The 12,198-nt window shown below is 50.3% G+C and overlaps 1 long non-coding RNA gene and 1 pseudogene across 1 annotated transcript; both read right to left on the bottom strand.

Annotated features, from left to right (window-relative positions):
• LOC135305578 (zinc finger protein 850-like) overlaps positions 1-12,198 on the bottom strand; it is a 261,867-nt pseudogene that overhangs the window by 50,162 nt on the left and 199,507 nt on the right.
• LOC135305738 (uncharacterized) lies at positions 9-1,006 on the bottom strand. The gene is made up of 2 exons (XR_010366722.1): positions 709-1,006; positions 9-251 (listed from the first exon to the last, which is right to left on the bottom strand). It is a non-coding gene; the product is annotated as an uncharacterized LOC135305738 (long non-coding RNA).

The raw sequence follows: 12,198 nt of genomic DNA, 5'->3' as shown, positions 1-12,198 counted from the left end.
CATCAAAATTGAAAGATACAATCAAAACCTTTATTCAAAACGACATCTAAATATCAGAATATATATCCATATCTAACTATGAAGCCTAACACATAAATCCTATTCTTGTGACACTCTTCAGACAGGCAGCAGCTTCTTCCTGAGCTTGGAGGAATTAGAGCTCTTCTGGATGGGAGACAAAGACTTTGTGGGTAAGAGAACATTGGAAGTGTCCAGAGAAAACTGCTTGGTAAGGCTGTAGGCAGTCAGATCTGCAAAGGGGAGACACAAAATGCAACAGAGCCAGCAATACAAAAGAAAATCATCTGAAGCTCCATATTTCATGGGACAGACTTCCTGGAAACTTCTAAATAGCTGCATATGGAAACATGCTCTTGCTGGCAGACACTTGGAGTAGGCCATAGGAAAAACCCTGCCCCACTTCCACAGAGCTACCCCAGGAACAGCCTGGCCTCTGGGCTGCCCTGGGACAGCAGGGAGCCCCGAGCCCTGTGCTCTCCAGCAATGGCTCAGCTGCACATGCACCCTCCTGCTCCTCTGCCTGCCCCACAGCTGAGCAGCCCTCCAGCTGCACGGGGCACTGGCAGCAGCACAGCTCATTGCAGGGCCACATGCAGGGCACAGCTGTTCCCTGGCAATGTGCACAGCCTGGCTGGGCTGCCACAAGACCCTTCCTCCCAGCAGAGAGCGGCCCAGCTCCCCCCTCACCTCTGTGTGAGCCTGAGCCATGTTCACCTTGTCCTCAGTCTGGAGTTGCTTCAGGCCCCCATGTCATGACTAAGAAGGGAAGTGGAGAGGGCAGGGGAAGATGCACAGCCTTCCTTAGGCATCCAAAGCTCTTCTGGGCAACTTGTTCCCAGTGCCTCAACAGCCTCACTGTAGAGAATTTCTTCCTAGAAAATTGCAAAGAGGATAAAAATGCTTCTGTAAATCCATCAGCAACAAAAGGAGGGCTAAGGAGAATCTCTGTCTTTTCCTGGATGTGGGTGGAAACACAGAACAAACGATGAGGAAAAGACTGAAGACCTTAGTGCACTCTTCCCTGGGTAAAAACTGTCAGGATGGCCAGGCCCAGGGAGGGGTGGAATTCAATGGAATTAAATCCAGCTGGTGCCTGGTCACAGGTGGTGTTCCCCAGGGCTCAGTACTGGGACCAGTTGTGTTTCTCATCTTTGTCAACGATGGGAAAGAGAGGATCAAGGGTACCTCAGGCAGTTTACAGACAATGCCAAGCTGGGTGGGAGTGCTGATCTGCCAGAGGGATCTGGACAGGCTGGATCATGGGCTGAGGCCACTTGCGTGAGGTTCAACAAGGTGAAGTGCCCGTCCTCCACTGGAGCCACAGCACCCCCATGGATGGCTACAGGCTGGGGGCAGAGTGGCTGGGAAGCCGCCCAGCAGAAGAGCACCTGGGGGTGCTGGTTGGCAGTGGCTGAGAGCCAGGGTGCCCAGGTGGCCAAGAATGCCAATAGCATCCCGTCCTGGGATAGGCTTTAGGGGTGGCCTTGGCAGTGTCAGCAGTCTCAGATTATGGGAAGGCCTCTATGATCTTAAAGGTCTTTTCCAATGGAAAAAGTTCTGCAATTCTAAACCTCCATTTGTGCTTTTGAAGGATGCAGTCCCAAATAGACCTGCATTTGTGTTTTTAAGGAATTTAGCATTGACCTCTCCTTGAAAGTAATAGGAATCAGGCTTTAAATGTTTTCAAAGCACTTTTATTCCTTGATCTTAAGCTGTGTGTTTGAATTGAGGTGCTTTTGTACAGGAAGGTTGGACCATGGGATAAATACAGGCAATTTAGCTGCAATGGCACTTGTTTCATCTGCTTTTCTGCTTCCTTTTCCCATGGGTGGCAGATTTGGGAGTATTTTCTTGTGCTTTGACTTCAGGCTCAGACTTGCTCATGGATGTGCTGTAAAATCTTATCTACCCCCTAGTGAAAAATGCTTGCAAACTGGTGGGAATTGCTAGAGACAAGAATTACAAACCAGTCCCCAGTATGATTAGCCCACTGTCCCTGCTTAAATCAGGTATGCTTGTATTAAAAAGGAGCAAACTATTCTAACTCTCCTGCCCACTCCACTTTAAAAAAAATTTTTTGTACCTCTTGGGGCAAGTCCTGTGTGCCATTCCAAGTCTGTTATCAAATGTGTGAAGTGATGCTGCTGCTGTAGCAGCAGCCTGAGTTGAGTGGGAGCAACTCCAAAGCACTGGGTTCTACAGCAGTGGGCATGGTGGGAGGCTTGCCTCTGCTGCCATGGCCATCCAGCCATGGGGAGAGCAGCTGCTGGGGCTTCCCCCTTCTGCCAACAGCAGTCTGCCTCCAACACGTGGACTGTATGGCCATGATTTTGCCAGAAAGTGGGAAATGCATCGTTTGAATGTATTTTGATGTTGTCTGACATCACCTGACTGGAGCGGTTTGGTGGGCAGGACGCCCTGTGGGCAGGGCCATGGCAGGGATCAGTGGCTGGCACTGGCACTGGCAGTGTTATTTTCCCAGGCAGGCTCCTGACACAGCTGTGGGGGAAGGCAGCAGCAGCTGTATCAGCCCAGCGAGCAGCAGCACATGGAGGACACTCTCATTTTCAAAGAGCCCATCATCCCCTTTGCTCTCCCATGGCAGCACAAGATGATTCCAGCAGGTGAAGGGCTGCCGCAGCCTGGAGACTCCTTCAGCCAGCACTTGTTGCAATCTCCTTGCTGCAGCTGTCCTGGAGGATGTTGGCCTGCAGAGCTGGTGCCAATGCCCAGGAATGCTGCTCGGCTCAGGGGCAGGGTGTGTACAAAGCTGCCTTCAGAGCGCTGATCACCAGACCCCGCAGCCGCTGGCAAGGGCAGCAGCTCTTCTTCATTCTGTGCAGGAGAGAGGCCAGCCTTGGAGCCTGGCCCTGGGGACAGGGAAACGCTCTGAGTATAGGTTTGAATTTTCAGAGACAGTCCAAATGAGAATTGTTTTGAGGCAGGTGTTGCAATGTTGGGTTTGGGTGTGTCTGCAGGAAAGCAAGCAGGAATAAACCCCTGCCACAATGAGGGAGAACTTTGCATGGCCAGTTTACACCCTAGAGATACACTGATGATATGGGCCCACTGAACACTGGGGGCATCTGATGCAGAGTGCAAAGCTTCTTTGAATAGACAGGAGACATGAGACTTGAAGAAATAATATTGCAGATGCAGAAAAAGGATCAGACCCACTGGTCCCATGGCTCAGGCTTAGTTTTGCCAAATCAAGCAGGATTAGTTTTATCCACTTTTTTCAGAATAACCTGCCCTGTGCTATTTCCATCATGAAAAGTTTGAATTGTCAGGAACTGCCAAGATCAGAAATGTTTTGAGGCAGATCATGTTTATGTTGGGTTTGGGTGTTTATGCAAAAAAGCAAGCAGGGAATAAACCCCAAGAACAATGAAGCAGAGCAAAAGTGGAATATTTGGATGGTCAATTTGTTCTCTAAAGCTTTCGGCCAGCTGAATTCTGGGGTCATCTACTGGGGAGTGCAAAGTTGCTTTTACTTCCACGGCCCGGTGCCATTCTTTGTGTCCCAGCACTTTGTTTGATGTGAAGAGAAATTTACCAATTCCCACACCAACCAGCTGCAACCCAGATCTGAGTGGGAATTACAGAAATAAATTACAGAAATGAATTTACAGAAATAAAGGACTTGAAAAGTAGCTTTGGAGAGGGTTTACTTCCTAGACAGTGTGAAAGCCTCAGGCCTGGCCAGGCTGGGCTCAGGGCTGGCTGCCCTTGGGAAGGGAAGGGGATGGAGTTGGGGTGGGGTTTTGCAGCCATGGAAATGAGAGAGCCACGGGCTATTGCATCACAAAGGGGCAGCCCCATGGGCTATTGTGTCACAAAGGGGCAGCCCCACGCTGGGGCTGTGAAGGCTGTGCAGGTTGTGGTTGGCACGGCCGTAGCGGCAGCAGACGCGTCTGGCTCTGCCTCTCTGTGCCGAGCGCTGGCAATCGGAGTCACCCGGCCTTGTTCTGAGGCTGGGCACCAAGCTCCTGTCGCTGTCAGCTCTGAGAGTGTTCCCAGAGTCAAACCCAGATCCTTCTGCCAGGCAGAAGCACGGGTTTGAAGATGGACTTTAGTGGAAAAGGAAAAACCTCTGAAGGAAAAGGTGAGGATAGGAAGGAGCTGAAAGGCTGAAGCCAAATGGAAAACAAATCCCACCATATTTCAGGGAAAACTGTTCCGTGGTGGTCAGTGCTGGCTCTTTGTCAGAGTAGGTGGCTGACAGCTACAGAGGATCCTGCAAGGGCGCCCATGGAATCACAACATTCTGTCATTAGTTTACTCTGCTTTCTCCTGTTTGACAGTAGCCAAATCAGTCATACTGTCAGCCAGGACAGGGACTGTGGCCACAGCTGCCCACAAACTGGCCATGAGATGCAAGTCCTGTTGCTTTCTTTACCATCAATGTTGGGTCTCAGTACAGAAAAATGTCCTGTTCTTCCTCTGCTTGCTGATGGGGTCCCACCCAGGGGATGGTATTACGGTGGTACAGAAACACCAATAAGGCCTGCCTGCTTGCTGAGAGGTCTTTGTGGTTTTCCGAAATAGCAGTCACAGCTGTGTGGGTCTTTCCTAGGGATTCCCAGAAGGCCAGCCTCAAGAAGGAATTTTTTTTCCCCTCTTATCTTTGGAGCCTTCCACCCTTCCCTTCACACTTGCTAACTCAATACTGTTGAGAGGAATGTAACGCAGACTAGTTTCATGAAAAAGAAAACCAAAGAAATTTTCCCAATAATTAAAAATTATTCCCATCGAGCGCCATACCTATTAGATGTGTTGATGATAAAAGTGGGCCTTCACATAACTCACTTCTTCCCTTGAGAGCATGGCTCAGCCTCACACAGAGGTGAGGGGGGAGCTGGGCCGCTCTCTGCTGGGAGGAAGGGTCTTGTGGCAGCCCAGCCAGGCTGTGCACATTGCCAGGGAACAGCTGTGCCCTGCATGTGGCCCTGCAATGAGCTGTGCTGCTGCCAGTGCCCCGTGCAGCTGGAGGGCTGCTCAGCTGTGGGGCAGGCAGAGGAGCAGGAGGGTGCATGTGCAGCTGAGCCATTGCTGGAGAGCACAGGGCTCGGGGCTCCCTGCTGTCCCAGGGCAGCCCAGAGGCCAGGCTGTTCCTGGGGTGCCTCTGTGGAAGTGGGGCAGGGTTTTCCCCTGGGCTGTCTCCAGTGTCTGCCCGTAGGACCATGCTTCCCTGTCCAGGTCTTTAGAAGTTTCCAGGAAATGTGTCCCATGAAATATGGAGCTTCAGATGTTTTAGGTTTGCATTGTGGCTTCTGTTACATTTTGTGTCTCCACTTTGCAGGCCTGACTGGCTACCCTCTTGCCAAGAGGTTTTCTCTGGCAAATCCTTCTATGCTCCTTCCCTCCAAGCCATTGCCTCCCGTCCAGAAGAGCTCTCCTTCTACCACACCAAGTCAGACATGCAGTGGAGAGCAGGAGAATGGGAAAAATGGCAGTGGCTGTGACGAGCACCGGGCAAAAATACAGGAGCTGAGTTCAGAGAGAAAAGGCCATAAGGTAAAGAGACCAAGCTAATCCTGTGTGATAAATTTTCAATTTCTTTGCTGTAGGTAGAACTCTGAGATGTTTTTGCTGACAGGAAGTGACCCTTTCACTGAAGTTTGAACAGGTCCCGATTTGGATCCTTAGCTGGGCCAGAAATGATGGGATATGAAGGAAAGGTGCCTATGCACCTGCTGCCTCCACCCCCCTTCCTGGCCATGGCATGGGGGCTCAGGAAGAACTTGGGCAGGCAGATAATTTCCAGAGAGCAGCAGGGCAAGGAGCTCTGCTGGACTTCCTAAATGCCAGTGAGCCTGAGATGATGGATGTGTGGGAGCTGGAGAGCAGCGAGCATCCCGAGAGCTCAGCAGCAGCATCTGGGCTCAAAGGCTGCTGGGAAAGTGTAGGAGGGAAGGGCAGCAGCAGCAGAAGAGAGGGGCTTGAGAAAAGCAGGTTTTGCCATCCTGCAGAATGGCTTTGTGGGGATGTGCTGGAGATCAAGAGCGACTGTAAGGTGACTTAGGGTCAGAGAGAGAACCGTGATCTAAACACACTCCAATACCATCCACAAGGCCAGTGGAGGCAGTGGCAGCCCAGAACACCTTGATGTCAAACTTGTGGATGCCAGCTGGGAATGTAGCCACACTTGCAGAGAAGTCACCACCAGGGAAGGGGTGGCAAATCTGGGGCATGGTCTCTCCCTCACCACCTCCCTTTCCATTCCCCATCCTCGGCCAACCGCACCATCAGTTTGACTATTCCTGCCAGGTCCCAGCTGAGGGCATATCTAGATGTCTTGAGGCATGAAGGGGGGCAAGGCTGGATGCTTGATCTGAGCCCTGTGTTCTACTCTTTCCAGGCTGCCTTGCTGCATTCCATTGGTGGAGATATGAAGAAGGGGTCACTGGGACTGCCTTTGGTCCCCCCAATACGCAGGGCAGGAAGTCCCCCTGTGGGCAGTGCTGTGGGGTCCCTGCCAAGCTCTCCCCAGCTGGATTCCCAGGAGTCCCTGGAGATGAGGTATGCCAAGGTGTCTGCTGCTCCAGTGTGCTGTTCACCTCACTCCTCCCATCTCGTGTGATTATTTTGTACAGTCAGCTGTCCCCAGTGTTTATGCAAACATCTGTGTTTTCACCATTTTGCACACCTATAATGACGTAGCACAATGTCATACCCAAGGGCGTTCAATCTGATCCTTCTTCTTGAAAAAACAAGGAGTTGTAATATTCTAAGGAGACAGCAGTGCTCTGACCACATGTAGAACAAGGCTGTCACCAGGGTAATGCAGGAGCAGGCAAAGTCAAGCTTTGGCAGCAGTACAAAAGTAGCTGCCCTCCATACAGACTCGTGTCACAGCTCAGCAGCTCTTGCTGCTTCAGAGAGGCTCTAGGAACCACTTGGCTCCAAAAGGAGAGGCAGCAGACTTGGGGAGTTTTGATGCCAGTTGAAGAATGACTGCTGTGTTTCAGCCAGAGCTTGGCCAGCTCTGTGTGACTCCAGAAACAGAAAGCCCAAGGACAGTTAATCAGCTTGGCATCTTGTTGGATTTATGTGTTGCATTTCCCCTTTCATCACAGTGACCATGCTAATAACTTTGCCTCCTTTCATGGTACGCCCTTTCCCTCCCTTCTCTTTCTACCTCCTCATATGTTCTTTTGTCCTCTATTTTCTCCAGGCCAAGACCCAGCAGCAGAAGCAAAGAGAACAGCTCTGAGGATGCAGGTAGGTAGAGGGCATGCCTGTCCTAAAATGACCATTGTAGTCTTGCCTCAGAGGTGACATTTGGAGAGCTTGGTTAAAACCCATTCTTTTGAAAATTTCATTAAATTCATTTCAATTCCTTGATGGGTTCAGTGGAGTCTCCCAGAGTCCAGTCCCTGCGAGTGTGCTCTGCTGGTGCAGTGAAAATTCCTCCATTTTGCAGGCAAGAATAGATACAATTCTTCCAAGTCTTTCCGGCCATGTCCCTCTTCACTGCTTCCCTCCAAGCCATTGCCTCCCATCCAGAAGAGCTCTCCTTCTCCTAACACAAATGAAATGTACAGGATGGAGAAAGAGAACAAGAAAAATGGCACTGGCTGTGATGATGGGTGTAGAAAAAACCAGGAGCTGAGTTCAGAAGGAAAAAGTTATAAGGTAAGGAGACCAAGCTAAGACCTGTGCAGAAGATTTCCAGTTTATTTGCTGTAGGCTGAGCTTGGAGACCTTTTCTTGTGGTGTGAGCCCAGGGAAGCAGCTGAGTCGAGGAAGAGCTCAGCTGGACACTGCACTTCAGGCTGGCATTGGGTGGGTGGTGGAGACTTCACATGCTCAGTGTGGATCAATAGCAGGAGAGGTCTTTGAATGGTTTCTGGGCTCTGTTGTGGTTCCTCCTCTGTCTTATGGCTGAGAAAACACCAACAAGCAGTCAGAGCAGCTAAAGTTGTCTAATCTGGAAAAGCTATCCTTCTAGATTTAGTAAACTATAGGTATCTGTGAACCATCTTTATGTCTTGGTGATGTTTTCTGCCTGCTCTGTCTGGTTGGGAAGCAAAAAGGTGTTTGTTGGAGCAGGCAGTACTGCAAAGTCAGTTCCAGGTTACCTCAGCTTCAGAGGTGGTGAGAGCCAGACATCCTCTGCTGCTGTTTCCAGACTTATCAGCTTCTGGGCGGCTGTGTGCTCTGGCACGGCTTTGTCCAGAGGGAAGGGATGGGAGGTGGCCATGGGGAGAGCAGCCCCGAGCCCAGGCACACGATTGCCTTGGCAGCAGGGCCAGGAGCTGCAGTTGTTCTGGGTTTGCTGTGGGGTGCAGGAGGAGGCAGATGAACAACAGCTTTGGTAGACAAACTATCCAATCCAAGGCTTGGGTATTGATTTCAGCCTGGCTGAGAAAGGGCCCCATGTATCCCTGACAGGACCTGACCCTCTCACTGAAGTTTGAACAGGTCCTGAGTTGGCTCCTTAGCTGGGCCAGAAATGATGGGTTAAGAAGGAAGGGTGTGCATCTGCCCCTGCTGCCTCCACCCCCCTTCCTGGCCATGGCATGGGGGCTCTCGAGGAACTTGGGCAGGCAGAGACCTTGCAGAGAGCAGCAGGGCAAGGAGCTCTGCTGGACTTCCTAAATGCCAGTGAGCCTGAGATGATGGATGTGTGGGAGCTGGAGAGCAGCGAGCATCCCGAGAGCTCAGCAGCAGCATCTGGGCTCAAAGGCTGCTGGGAAAGTGTAGGAGGGAAGGGCAGCAGCAGCAGAAGAGAGGGGCTTGAGAAAAGCAGGTTTTGCCATCCTGCAGAATGGCTTTGTGGGGATGTGCTGGAGATCAAGAGCAGCTGTAAGGTGCCTTAGGGTCAGAGAGAGAACCGTGATCTAAACACACTCCAATACCATCCACAAGGCCAGTGGAGGCAGTGGCAGCCCAGAACACCTTGATGTCACACCTGTGGATACCAGCTGCGAATGTAGCCACACTTGCAGAGAAGTCACCACAAGGGAAGGGGTGGCAAATCTGGGGCATGGTCTCTCCCTCACCACCTCCCTTTCCATTCCCCATCCTCGGCCAACCGCACCATCAGTTTGACTATTCCTGCCAGGTCCCACCTGAGGGCATATCTAGATGTCTTGAGGCATGAAGGAGGGCAAGGCTGGATGCTTGATCTGAGCCCTGTGTTCTACTCTTTCCAGGCTGCCTTGCTGCATTCCATTGGTGGAGATATGAAGAAGGGGTCACTGGGACTGCCTTTGGTCCCCCCAATAGGCAAGGCAGGAAGTCCCCCTGTGGGCAGTGCTGCGGGGTCCTTGCCAAGCTCTCCCCAGCTGGATTCCCAGGATTCCAGGGAGATGAGGTAAGCCAAGGTGCCTGCTGCTCCAGTGTGCTGTTCACCTCACTCCTCCCATCTCGTGTGATTATTTTGCACAGTCATCTGTCCCGTGTATGTATGCAAACATCTGTGTTTTCACCATCTTGCCCATCTGTGATGATCCAGCACAATGTCAATCCCAACACCAATGCCCCAAGAGCAGGGGCTGTGGTGGGGAAGAGGAGGAAGGGCTTAAAAGCTCCTCAAGATGCGTCCAGGGCTGGACTTGGCTATTGATTGCCTCTGCAGTGGTTGTGATGTCATTTGGTAGTTGTACTGCATGGGTCTGGATCCTGAAGATCCTTGAATGCTGTGATCCTTGACTGTCAACTTCTGCAAACAGGAGAATATGTTTGGGCAAATATTGGCTCCTGGAGAGGTGTCTGCAACTTCAGGTGCTGCTCCTGTAATCTTCAAGTGTAAATTCAAGGTGCCTGGGCCTCCACTGCGAAATGAGATCCCAGAGAAATTTTGGGATATAGATGTATAATCTGATTGATGTTTAATATTTTGAGCTGAGCTTAAGATCAAACAGGGCAAATTGCTTGAGAAGAGGCATAGGACTGTACCTGATGGAAAGGTACTGGCTTGGATATGTATGAGAAAATGAAGCTGTCAAGCTGATCCAAGTGATAACAATGAAGAAGGAGTCACAGAAGTATCTTTCCAATTGAAAATCTTCGGTAGGGCTTTGAAAGTGTGATCTGAATATCCTTCCCTAAGAGCTGAGTTGGAAAAAGCCTTTTTGTTCTGGAAAGAGCCAGATGGTGTAATGTCATTCTCAGGAGACAGCGGTGCTCTGACCACATGTAGAACAAGGCTGTCACCAGGGTAATGCAGGTGCAGGCAAAGTCAAGCTTTGGCAGCAGTACAAAAGTAGCTGCCCTCCATACAGACTCGTGTCTCAGCTCAGCAGCTCTTGCTGCTTCAGAGAGGCTCTAGGAACCACTTGGCTCCAAAAGGAGAGGCAGCAGACTTGGGGAGTTCTGATGCAAGTTGAAGAATGACTGCTGTGTTTCAGCCAGAGCTTGGCCAGCTCTGTGTGACTCCAGAAACAGAAAGGACAGTTAATCAGCTTGGCATCTTGTTGGGTTTATGTGTTGCATTTCCCCCTTCATCACAGTGACCATGCTAATAACTTTGCCTCCTTTCATGGTACGCCCTTTCCCTCCCTTCTCTTTCTACCTCCTGATATGTTCTTTTGTCCTCTATTTTCTCCAGGCCAAGACCCAGCAGCAGAAGCAAAGAGAACAGCTCTGAGGATGCAGGTAGGTAGAGGGCATGCCTGTCCTAAAATGACCATTGTAGTCTTGCCTCAGAGGTGACATTTGGAGAGCTTGGTTAAAACCCATTCTTTTGAAAATTTCATTAAATTCATTTCAATTCCTTGATGGGTTCAGTGGAGTCTCCCAGAGTCCAGTCCCTGCGAGTGTGCTCTGGTGGTGCAGTGAAAATTCCTCCAGTGGGAAGTGTTGGGTGGCAAGAGCTGGAGTGGTGGCTTGGGGCCCTGGAAATGCCGTACAGGAAAAGGAAACATTCCTCTTTTTCCTGCACATGCCTTTTATCTTCCTGAAGCCTTCCTAGTATCGCACTTAGTAGGGAAAATGAAGTCATTTAGCATGAAATGAGAAATGTTACCACTCCTTTCTCCTGCTTTTGAAGGAGAATACCTTTCCTTGGGGCAGTTTCTGAGCTGAACCCTTTGAGATCTGGAGGAGATTCATGGGCACTGCCTGGTTTTGCACTGGCAGAAATAGGGAAAGCTCCTATGACAGAAAGTCCTTTTGAATTTTGCAGTGAAGGAGAAGGAGGCTTCCAGGTGGATGCAGCTTAGGCAGGGTGTGAGTTTGTCATCCTCTGAGAGCACAAGAACAAAGCCACCCGTGGCAGGTTCACAATGACAAATCTCTTCCCTGGCTGTCTCTGCCTGTGTCAGTGCTGCAGGCTGAGGCTGGGGGAGGAGATGCCTTCTGCCTTGTCCCTGTCCCTGCCTTGCCTGATCCCTGACAAGTGGAATGTGCCAGACAAAATGCAGTCTCTGGTGCATCTGGCTCAGCCAATGCTTTCAAGTTGAAAGCCCCAGTGACACTGTTGTTGTTCCTTTGCCATCTCTGGGCGTGTCATGCTAGGAGAGATGAGACTTGGAGAAATAATTCTGCTGATGCAGAAAAAGGGATCAGATCCCCTGGTCCATTTGGGGATCAGAGCTAGGTCTGCCAAATCCTGGGTGTGGCCCCTTTGGAATGACTCTTTATTTCCTGATATGCAGCTGGAGTGCTAAATGCAGCTCAGGAGTAGTACTGCTCAGTAAGTTAGGTGACATTTTTGCTGGATCAGTTCTGGACTAGAAAGTACCTATCTTATTAAACCCTGCCTGTTTTACTTTTATTACTGACCCCAGCATTCTACAGGGTGAAAGAATCCAGTTTTAAGACACTCATTCTGCTTGGATGCCATATGATTTTATCCTCCATGAAGCCATGTAAAGAATTACATGTTGATGGAAAGTATTTTAGAATGATCCTCCAGGTCTGATGGAGAGTATTTTAGAATGATCTGCCCTCTGCTATTTCCATTAGGAAAATTTTGAATTGACCGTATCAGCCAAGATCAGAAATGTTTTGAGGCAGGCCATGTTTATGTTGGGTTTGGGTGACTCTGCTGAAAAAAAAGCGGGGAATGAACCCCAGGAAGAGGCAAGTAGAGCAGAATTGGCACTTTTGGATGACCACTTTGTTCCCTACAAATACAGGCTCGCAGAATACTGGGCACATCTAATGGAGAAAGCAAAGCTTCTTTTATGTGTAACACGTGGTGCCATTGTTTGTGTCCCAGCACTT

The sequence above is a fragment of the Passer domesticus genome, chromosome 8, assembly GCF_036417665.1.
Source record: "Passer domesticus isolate bPasDom1 chromosome 8, bPasDom1.hap1, whole genome shotgun sequence".
In the NCBI taxonomy this organism is placed as follows: Eukaryota; Metazoa; Chordata; class Aves; order Passeriformes; family Passeridae; genus Passer; species Passer domesticus.
Note: the sequence above shows the minus strand (reverse complement) of the source record. Positions and strands in the feature narration are given on the sequence as shown.